Here is a 9,378-nt window from a genome sequence, read left to right as displayed (position 1 = left end):
GGTAGGACTAAAGAAAATTTGAAGTACAAATAAATTATATGTTTATATGAACACATTATCAAAAAACCCAAAAATTTGAAAAAAAACAAAGAATCCAAAAAAACTCGAAGTTGAAAACCTCGAGTTTTATTGGTTTGGTTTATATATTCAAAAGTCCGACACACAATGTTTGGTTTGATATTTGAAAAACCCAAACCAACTCAACTAACCAATATTACTATATATAGTCTAGTACAAATATTTTGAGTTAGAATATGTTACATTCATCTCCTATTTTATCTTCAAAATCTATATTTTTCTTTTTTTTTCCTGTCAATTGTCAATAAATATATTATTTCTCAAAAAAGAAGAATAAATTCATCACAAGCTTTGTCGTATACTAAAATAATTTGGACACATATCCACGATATATAAAATAAACATTGTATAAAATAACAAACTATTTATTCGTATTAAATGTTATACCAATACTTTATTTTATTTGTTATTTGAAGAGCTGGAAGAAAAATTGCATACAAGTGCAAAGGATTGCCTTGAGCTCTGAAGTCACTTGTTGGTCTTTTACCTTGCAAATCAGAGGTGGATGAGTGGAGGGACATTTTAAGAAGTGAAATTTTGGAGCTTCCAAATTGTTTGAATGGTATATTACCAGTGTTGATATTGAGCTACAATGATCTTCCTGCACATTTGAGCAATGTTTTTTTATTGTGAAATATATCCCAAAGATTATCCAATCCACAAAGACAAAGTTATTCACTTGTGGATTAAAAATGGTCTTGTACTACAGTTTCGTTCAGGTAATCAATACTTCCTTGAGTTGAGATCAAGATCACTATTTGAAATGGTTTCAACTTCTTCTGAAGGAGACTTAGAGAAATTCTCAAAGCATGACCTTGTGAATAATTTGGCCCAAATTGCATCTTCAAAACTTTGTATTAGGTTGTACGAAAATGAAGGATTTCATATGTTGGAATAAAGTCAGCATACATCCTATTCCAAATCAGAGCAGCTGAGGACATTGATTCTAGTCATGAACTTTCACTCAAATCAGCTAAGCAAGAGGGTGATGCATAATGTATTGACAAGACTAACAACCTTAACGACATTTTCATTGTCATGTTATCCATTTTTGGAGTTTCCAAATGACTTATTTTATCGAATTAAGGGTCCTGAGATTTTTGGACCTTTCCTCGACAATGATTAAAAAGTTACAAGATTCCATTTGTGTATTGTATAACCTGGAGACACTTCTCTTGTCATATTTTTCTTATATTGAGGAGCAACCACTATAAATGGAGAAACTTATTAACTTGCATCATCTTAACATACGCTACAGTTCTCGCTTAAATATGCCTCTACATCAGAGAAAGTTTAAAAGTTTCCATGTGCTAATGAGAGCCAAGTTTCTTCTAGGTGGTCCTGGTGGATTGAGCATGGAAGATTTGGGTGAACTGCATAACTTGTATGGATCTCTATCATATCTAGAGTAGCAAAATGTGATTGATAGAAGGGAAGTTGTGAAGGCAAAGATGAGGGAGAAGAATCATATTGATAAGTTATGTTTGGAGTGGAGTAGAAGCAGTACTGCTGACAATTCACAAACCGAAAGAGACATAGTTGATGAGCTACGCCCACCACAAACATGAAAGTAGTCTAAATCACCGGATATAGAGGGACAAAATTTCCAAATTGGCTAGCTGACCTTCGTTTCTTAAGCTGGTGGAATTGTCTCTAAGCTACTGTAAGGACTGTTATTCCTTGCCTCCACTAGGACAACTCCCTTGTCTGAAATTCTTTTCCATTAGAGTGACACATGGAATAACAGAGGTGATGGAAGAATTCTATGACATTTCAGCCTCAAAAAAGCCTTTTAACTCTCTTGAAAAGCTTCAATTTTAACATATATCCGTAGTTGAAGCAATGACATGTACAAGGAAATGGAGTGTTCCCTGCACTTAACAAGATATTAATTCATAGTTTACAATTGATTTTGTGCAATTGTCCTTTAATTGTGTATTATCTTGATTTGTTCGTTAATCAATAGTTGTTGCAGGAGTTATTCGATATTTTCTTTGTTGTTATTACTGAAAAGATGTTGTGTCTGTATTTCATTTCATACTTCTTAAAATTTCTTCATTCTAAATTTTTCTTTCTCCTCCTTATATTAAATATGTGTTGTTTAGTGAAGATCTTCCCATACATAAGTGGATCTAGAGAGGAAGCTATGGGTTGGCAGAGATTGATTGATAACTATACAAAAGTTGAATGATGCAGGTATTTTTATTTTTATTCCAGACAGTACAAATTTATGAAATATAAAAAAATGTTTGTGAGCCATAAATTTATTGTTATTCAATGCATTTTTTTTAAGAGTTGTGTGTGTCTAGAGCTTCTGTAGTAGTTTTAAACATGTTTTTGTGTTTCTTTAATAAGAAAGATGTTCAGGCAACAAGGTGAGGAAACAACTGAAAAAAATGCATAACAGGACTTACAGAGCCATCGACGGTCCGGTGTTTGATCGACGGACCATTGTTGGGAACCATAGATGAGAAGCTCAGGACTTTGGAGACAACTCGGGGAAATTTGACAAAGTGTGGAACTTCGAAAGGAAATGAGATCAGCGGACTGTCCAGGTGGATCGTTGTATTGATCAGAGAAGGTTTCAGTACCCGAAGTTTGAAAAATTCTAAGGATTGTGCGACGGAGGGCATCGACGTACCGTGTTGTTGGTTCATCGATTGATTCAGAGAAGGTCCAATCTGAGGAGAGAAAATTATTCTAAGTGCTGATTGATGGTTCGTTAGTTGGTCCGTGGATTGATGTCGCGTGAACTGAGCAAACTTTTTATATTTTAATTCTTTTTAATTTTGGACAATGTTTTCTATAAATAGGGGATTAAAACCTCATTTATGGGGTTAGAACCTCTTATTATTTTTTTTACTTTTGTTTGGAGATTGATTTTTGCAAATTTTAGCAATCAACCAATTTTTGGATTTGATTTGAAGTCTTATTTTGCAATTTCAAGTTGATTTTCTGGGTTTCTTCTTATTGATAAAGTAAGTTCATGATTTCTTATTTACAAACTATGAATCGTGTTCTTCCTTGCATGGGAAACTAAATCCACAACCCTTATTAACAAAGTAGACCTACCAAATAAGCGATTCTCGAATAGGTTCTTGCATGTATTGATAATTCTTTCATTTAGAAGTCTTTTTAATGAGTGAATGCATTAGAACTAGCCTTTTCGCTACTTGGCGGACAAAGAAGGACTTAATAAGAAAAGAATTATCAACATAGATTTAGTGTAATGCTATCTAATAGGCTAGTGTCGATTTGTGCGAAGTAATAACTAAGTCATATATTGATTATGATGTATAATATGAGGTAAAATAAGGGTTAGTAGTTTATAAACATGTAGTTGGACCAAGGTAAGGGGTAAAATTCTCTAGATGTAAGACCAAGGATTTAGTGATACATACCTTACTACCTTACATGCAAAACACTAAGGAAGAATTGCTATTGCTAGGAATACGGCGTTATGAACCTATGGGGAACCCATATACCCTAGTTAGTCTCACAACTTGATAAAAGTCAATATATAATTTTGTTCACTTATTAGCTTATAATTTTATAAGAAAATTGTTATACATAAAAATCCCCCGTTTTATTACTTGCTTTTGGAAAGACCTTGACTAAATAGAACTAATAGTGACTTGAAGTCAAGTCTAAGCTATTTTCCTTGAGGGATCGACCCCAATCTACTAGTTGGGTTCTTTAGTTGATTACGATCGCTTATACTTCTTTAAAGAGATATAATTTGAGTGTATCAAATTTTGGTGCCGCTGCCGGGGAATCTGGATTTTATATTAACTTCAATTACATTATTGAAATTTAGTCAATAATTTTCTGATTTTACTTTTTCTTTTTCTTTTTGTTTCTTAGGTCTAGCTCTAGTGTATCCCCTTTGATCTTAAACTTAAGTGCACTTTGAGAAGGATGGAAAATCAACACAACCCATACAAATCTTACATAGAGACCTTATTCTCGCTATATGGGCATGTGGGTCCTCCAATGATGGTTTCGAGAATAAACCCCTTTCTATGAGCATTTGCATTAAACTACTCATCCCCATGAATGTGTGCCCAGGTGGAAAAAGGGGTAGGACAAGAGGTCCTTCAGATTCACTTATGTTAACATTGCCTCTATAGTAATCTTGAGGTCGTGGGGCTGCGTGATGCATCCTCAAAGCATTATCCAATTGGTTCTCACCATGAACTTTATTGTGTTCTTCAACCGGCAATGGAGGTTGCTGGAATGCCCCATTAGGTTGAGAGTATTTCCTCTATCACTAACAGGAGATGCTACCATTTGTTTTACCGAGCTTCTCTGCAACACTATTCATACCTGGGATTAGTTAAGAGATGTGTTCTTGGCAAGGTACTTTCCAGTGTCTAAGAAACTCAACAACAAAGATAAGGTGAACAATTTTGAGGTAATGCAAGGAGAGTCAGTAAGTAGCTCTTTGGATAGATTTATCGCCTTCCTGAGAGGCGTCTCAAACTACCGTATTGATGATGATTAGCTGAAGAGTACTTCTATAGAGGTCAAGACAATAACAACAAAGCATTGCTAGATACTATTGCAAGTGGATAATATGGGGAATGTACTTATGCTGAGATTATAGAGAAGCTGGAAAAGAAAAGGAACCAAGGTCGGAACTATGGTAACTACAACCGAGAGGGTCAATATGTCCGAGATGGGAACTACAACCATGACAACAACTTCAACCGGAGTAACTGTAATAATAGGAATGAGCAGAGTAGGCCCTATGTTCCACATTATAATAGAGAAATTTCTCTTAGGTGCAGTGGAGGTAGTATGGCGAGAGCTGTGAACATGAGACAAAATATGAGGAGGAGGTTTGATGCTAGTGATGAGAACGTCAAAGAGATTAGAGGTGACCTATCTAACATTGAACAAAAGGTCGATGCACATGCAGTTTTGATTAAGCACTTTGAGCTACAGATGGCTTAGTTTCTAATAGTGTAAACCCTCACCAACATGGCACTCTTCCTAGCAACACTATCCAGAATCCTAAAAATGATTGTCATTAATGACAATTACGACTCAAAGTGGTAAGAAGAGCATTTATCCACCCATGTCGTCTAAGGTAGAAGATGATATGAGAAAATATGATGAGGTAGTAGAGGATCGTGGAGAGTTGGATGATAAAATGGTTAAAGAAGAAGAGGTCTCTCAGAAAGTGGTCCCTATTCCTAGACCTCCACCACCATTCCCTTAAAGACTAGTGAAGAAGACTTAGGATGTTAAATACTGGCAATTTATGATTATGTTGAAACAGTATTGTAGTGTTATTGCTACACGGGCTCTTGTGCAGAAGAAGTAAGATCCTGGTGCTTTTACTATTCCATGCATGGTAGCATTGCTAAACTTTGCTAAGGCACTATGTGATCTAGGTTCTAGCATAAATCTTATGCCTCTGTATATTTATAAGAAGTTAGGCTTAGGTGACCCAAAGCCTACTATGATGCAATTACTGATAGCTGATCGAAGAATGAAGAGGCCCATTGGTATACTCCATGATGTGCTTGTGAAAGTGGAGTCATTTGTATTTCCTGCAAATTTTGTGATTCTTGACTATGAAGTTGATTTTGAGGTCCCCATAATTCTAGGGAGGCCATTCCTTGCTACAAGGCATGCATTGGTTGATATGGAAAAGGGCAGATAAAGTTTAGGTTGAACAATGAAGAAGAAATTTTAAACATATATAGGTCCATGAAGTAGAGTGATGAGATCCAAACGGTATCTGTTATATCAAACAGAGTTGAGAGTATCTCTGATGTACAAATGGAAGAGAGACTAGTTGTCAAGGCATTAACTGCAGGATTATGAACTTTGATAGTGATGGTATTGAAGAGTATGGGTCTTTGGTTGATGCACTTGAACGAAATGAATATCGGTCAAAATCAAAGAAATTGGAGTTACATATGAAGCATCGTGAGTCTCCACCCTCAAAACCATCTATTGAGCACCCCCAAAGTTAGAGATTAAGTCTTTACCGCCTCATCTAAGGTATGTGTTCTTAGGTAGAGATAACACTTTGTCAGTGATAATGGCAGCATATTTGAGTGGGGCACAAGTGGAGTACTTGGTGGTAGTATTTAAAGGGTTAAAAGGAGCCATTGGGTGGACTCTTGCGGATATTATTCGTATCCCACCCGGTATTTGTTCCCACAAAATCCAACTCATGACCGATCACAAACTGAGTACTGATCACCAATGAAGGTTAAACCGACATATGCAAGAGGTACTGAAAAAGGAGATCATAAAGTGGTTGGATGCCGTAGTCATCTACCCTATTCGAGATATTAGTTGGGTGTGTCCTCTTTAGTGTGTACCTAAAAGGGGTGGGATGACAGTGGTGCGCAATGAGATGAACGAGCTTGTTACAATACGGACAGCGACTGGATGGAGAGTTAGTATGGACTATCAAAAGTTTAATGCTTGGACCGAGGATGACAATTTCCCCATGCCCTTTATGATCAGATGTTAGACAGACTCGTCGAAAAAGGGTGGTATTGTTTTCTTGATAGCTATTCGGGTTACAATCAAATCTCTATTGGCCCTAAGGATGAAGATAAGACTACTTTTACTTGCCCTTCTGGGACATTCACCTTCAAAAGGATGATGTTTGGGTTATGCAATGCATCGACGACCTTCCAACGTTGTATGATGTTGATATTCTATAATATGGTGGAGGACACTATTGAGGTGTTCATGGATGATTTCTCTATAGTAGGAGACTCCTTTGATCGGTGTTTGGGTAAATTGGTTGAGGGACTCAAAAAGGGGTTAAGATTGTAAATTGGTGTTTAATTGGGAAAAATGTCACTTTATGGTAAAAGAAGGTATAGTGTTGGGCAATCACATCACAGAGAAGGGGATAGAGGTTGATCGAGCTATAGTGGAAGTGATAAAGAGGCTCCCACCACCCATCTCTGTAAAATATGTGAGAGTTTTCTTGGATATGTGGGCTTTTATGGAGGTTTATTAAGGATTTTTCAAAAATTTCACATCATTTGTGCAAACTACACGAGAAGGAATGTAAATTATATTTTAATGAAGTGGGAATGTTGAATGAGAAGTTGATATCCGCGCCCATTATTATTTCCCCATATTGGAGTGAGTCATTTTAGGTTATTTATGATGCTAGTAGGGTTGCTCTTAGTGTGGTATTGGGACAGAGAATGGATCACGTCCTTCACCCTATTTACCATGCAAGTAAAGCTCTAAATGAAGCTCAAAAGAAGTACACGATAACGAAATAAGAGCTTCTTGCGGTGGTACTTGCATTCAAAAAAATTCGCTCTAATTTTTTTGACACGAGGATTATAGTTCATACAGACCACTCCTTGTTGAGGTACTTGATGACGAAGAAGGATGTGAAGCCATGGTTGATTAGAATGTTGTTATTTCTGCAAGAGTTTGATTTGAAGTGAAACATAGAAAGGGGACTGAGAATCAAGTTGCCAATCACTTCTCTAGGTTAGAGGATGAAGCTATGCGTGAAATAGAAGAAAAGACGAAAATTGATGATGCATTCCCAGATGAACATGTCTTGGCTGCTTCTCAAGATTTGGTCCCATAGTTCGCATATTTTGCAAATTATCTGGCAAGTGATAAATTCCATCTGACTTGTCTTTCTATAAGAGGAAAATGTTCATGTTTGATGTAAAGAAGTTTTTTTGGGATGAGCCTTACTTATATCGGATTTGTGCAAATGGGATTATTCACTACTGTGTACCAAAGGCTGAGATGTTGAGTGTTTTGGAGGCATATCACTCCTCGTCTGTGGGTGGGCACCATAGTGGTATCCGGACTGCACATAAATTCTTGCATTATGGGTACTATTGGCTATCCATTCACCAAGATGCTCACGAGTTTGCCAAATTGTGTGATTTTTGCCAACAAGATAGAAGGATCTCTAAACGGCAAGAGCTCTCTTTAAATCCTATTCTGGTGTATGAGCTATTTGATATATGGGGCATTGATTTTATGGTCCCATTTGTGAGTTCTCATGGTATGAAGTATATACTTGTGGAGGTTGACTGTGTAAAAATGGGTGAAAGCAATAACACTTCCTTACAATGAAGGAAAGAGTGTCACCGCATTCTTGAAAAAGAATATCTTCTCCATATTTGGCACACCTAGGGTCATTATTAGTGATGGTGGCTCGAACTTTTGTAATAAGTTGTTCAAAGGGCAATTGGAGAAATATGGGGTTCTCCATAATGTGGCTACTCCTTATCATCCACAGACAAGCGGACAAGTTGAGGTCTCCAATTGAGAGATCGAGCAAATTCTAGCGAAAACGCTGAATGCTAATAGAACAGATTGGTCAAGCAGGTTTGATGATGCTCTTTGGGCCTACCGCACTGCATACAAGACTCCAATAGGTATGTCTCCATAACAACTTGTATATGGGAAGACTTGTCACTTGCCAGTCGAATAAGAACGCAAAGCAATATGGGCAATGAAGAAACTGGAGATGTATCGAAATAAAGAGGCAGAACAGATACTAAATGGGTTGAATGAGGTTGATTAGTTTTGCCTCAAGGCCTATGAAAGTTTAGCCATCTACCAAGAGTGTCACGACCCAAAACCGAGCCGCGAGTGGCACCCACACTTATCCTACTATGTGAGTGAACCAACCAATCTAAACCCAAACATACTGAATAAAATACAATGCGGAAGACTTAAACTCATTAATAAACTCAATTATATAACTTCTAAAAACTCAACAACTATTATTCCCCAAAATCTGGAAGTCATCACCACAAGAACATCTATCCTCAAATTACTAAATCTAAGAGTATCTAGGAAGCTAAAATAAATAAAAAGCTAGTCCATGCCGGAAGTTCAAGGCATCAAGACTTGAAGAAGAAGATCCAATCCAAGCTAGAAGCATTAGCTCACCCTAAATCCGGTGTAGTGAAGACTGGCTAGAGTTGCGGTTGAGTTGAAGACGACGGTACGTTTGCTGCACTCCACAAATAACAAAGAAAGAAACATACAAGTAGGGGTCAGTAAAAAACACAAGTACTGAGTAGATATCATCGGCCAACTCAAAATAGAAAACAGTATATATCAGATAATATAATAAAATCAACTACAATACTCCCATGTAGCAACAACAAGTACTATAATCATTAATAGATACCGCCAAGTTCACACATGAGGACTCAAGCCTCAATACCATACTCATTTGGGAATTAGGTTCATTAGATTGAGTATATTAACATCTTTCAAGATTCATTATCTTTATTCCTCTTGTGTCGGTACGTGACACTCCGCTCC

General features: G+C 36.9%; 1 pseudogene; it reads left to right on the top strand.

Annotated features, from left to right (window-relative positions):
* The first annotated feature begins 1,030 nt into the window (after window positions 1-1,030).
* LOC107003860 lies at window positions 1,031-5,034 on the top strand (annotated as a pseudogene).
* The last annotated feature ends 4,344 nt before the right edge of the window (window positions 5,035-9,378 follow it).

Source organism: Solanum pennellii, chromosome 11, assembly GCF_001406875.1.
Source record: "Solanum pennellii chromosome 11, SPENNV200".
NCBI classification, from domain to species: domain Eukaryota; kingdom Viridiplantae; phylum Streptophyta; class Magnoliopsida; order Solanales; family Solanaceae; genus Solanum; species Solanum pennellii.
This window is presented reverse-complemented; position numbering and strand designations above follow the sequence as displayed.